This window comes from Ursus maritimus, unplaced genomic scaffold (genome assembly GCF_017311325.1).
Source record: "Ursus maritimus isolate PB19 unplaced genomic scaffold, ASM1731132v1 scaffold_26, whole genome shotgun sequence".
NCBI classification, from domain to species: Eukaryota; Metazoa; Chordata; class Mammalia; order Carnivora; family Ursidae; genus Ursus; species Ursus maritimus.
Window position 1 is genome coordinate 2,892,241 of NW_024425119.1, and position 2,574 is coordinate 2,894,814.

Here is a 2,574-nt window from a genome sequence, read left to right on the forward strand (position 1 = left end):
TCTTTGAGTTATACCTTCAGAAGGAATATTTCTGTCCAACTCTTCCATTCCCAGCTTAGGTCATTATCATCTCTCACCCTGATTATTGAAATAGACTTCTAAGTAGTTTCCTTGTATAACATCATTGCCCCTTTTGGTTTGAACACAGCAGCTAGTAAGATCCTTTCAAAACTTATGTAGGTAACGTCGCTCTTCTGCTCAAAATCCTTCAATAGCTTTCCTTCTTACGAGGAATAAATAGAACTACCATATGATCCAACAATTTCTTTTCTGGGTATTTATCAAGAGGAAGCAATGACACTAACTTGAAAAGATATATGCACTCCTGTGCTCGTTGCAGCATTATTTACAACAGCCAAGACATGCAATCAACCAGGGGCCACTGACAGCCTCTGTGGCCTCCCCAAATACCCAGAGGGCAGCAGGCCTGGCCTCTGTGCCAGTCACCTACAATTTGGTCCTATTGGAGGCAGTTGTAAATAAATGCCTCTTGGCTTTTGCTCTGAAGTCTTAAAAAAAAATCCAAATGAAAATAAGTGAAACTGTGCAGTTCAAACCCGTGCTGTTCAAGGGTCAACTGTATAAATAATAGTCCATTAATGGAATAATAGTCCATTAATAGTCCATTAATAGCCACAAAAAAGAAGGAAATCCTGCAATTTGTGACAACACAGATGGACCTTGAGGTCATTATGCTACATGAAATAAGTCTGACAGAGAAAGACAAATACTCTATCATCTGATTTATATGGGGAATTGGGGGAAAAAAAACCCAACAAACTAAACTCTTGGAAACAGTGTAGATTGGTGGCAGGGGGTATAGGGGAAAGGATAGCTGAGGGTGGTCCAAGGGTACAAACTTCTAGTTATAAGATGAATACGTTCTAGAGGTGTAATATATAGCAAGGTGATTCTAGTTAATACTGTATTGTATACTTGAAAATTGCTAAGAGAGTACATCTTAAAAGTTCTCATCACATACACACAAAAGATAAGTATGTGAGATGATGAATATATTAACCAACCTTTTGGTGGTAATCATTTCACAGTACATATGTATATCAAATTGTCATGTTATACACCTAAACTTGTACAATGGCATAAAGTTAGAGAAGAAAAAGAAAGAAAAAAACCATAAATATATATTGGTTTCTGTTCTCACTTCCCAGCACAGAACTCCTAAAACCCTTGTATTTTCCTAAGTGATGAGTGCTAGCAGTATCTTTTGTTCTGATATTTGGTCTTTGACTCTGAGTTCCTGACACAGAGATATAGAAAACATGGTATTTCTTGAGTAGTAGGAGTGTCTTTTTTTTTTTTTAAGGTTTTAGTTTTAAGTAATCTCTACACCCAACGTGGGACTCAAACTTACAACCCTGAGATCAACAGTCCCATGCTCTTCCAACTGAGCCAGCCAGGCTCCTCTGGAGTGTCTTTTGTTTTAAGTAACTCTTGTTGGGCTTCTGAATAGCTTCGGGATGGGGGCTGGTCACCAGAAAGATCTTTCATTCCACCCCTCATTCCCTGGGAAGGGGAAAGGGACTAGAGGTTGAGTTACCAATCCATCATACCTACTTGAGGAGGCCTCCATAAAAAGATCAAAAGTGGGGTTTGGAGAGCATCTGAGTTGGTGAACACATCCATGTGTTGGGATGGTGGCGCATCCCAAGTTCATGAGGACATAAGCTCCTGTGCTCAGGACCCTTCCAAACCTCTTCGTATGTAACTGTTCATCTAACTGTTCATCAGTATCCTTTATCATATTCTTTATTATTTAATAAAGTGGTGAATGTGTTTGCCTGACTTCTGTTGAGCTATTCTAGAAAGTGATTTAATCCAAAGAGGGGTGGTAATGGGACACTCTGCTTTTGTAGCCCACCTGGGCAAAAATGGTGGGTAACCTGGGAACCTCCTATTGCAATAGGAGTTTAAAATGAGGGACAGTCTGGCGGGACTGAGCCCTTAACCTGTGGAGGCTGCCTAACTCAGGTGAGTGTCAGAAATGATTTGCATTGTAGATCACCCAGCGAACTGTGTACCCACACATCTGTTATCCGAAGTGTTAAGTGTGACACTATTACGAAAAGAAAGGAGACACACAACAGGAGGAAGAGTTTCATTTTCCCTATACCCTCTCACTCATTTCATTCAGTTCTTTGCAAATGTCACCTTCTCAGATGCCTTTCCCAAGGAATCACTCCATCTAAAATAGTACCATTTCAGGGTGCCTGACTGGCTCAGTTAGCGGAGTGTGTGACTCTTGATCTCAAGGTTGTGGGTTCAAGCCCCACATGGGTATAGACATTACTTAAAAAAGAAAATCTTTTAAAAAATAAATAAATAAAATAGTACCATTTCTGTCATCACTCTCTAGCTTCTGCCTCATATTTTTTTAATAGCATATTTTTAATTTTTTTTATGCCTTCTAGAATACAAGCTATCCTCAGTGCCCAGATTAGTGCCTTTCACAAAGAAGTATCTTAATAAATATTTAGTTATGAAAGATGAATCAAAGAATGAATGAGGAATATTAACCATTACTATACACCATACACTGTAGGAGCCCTTAGCTGG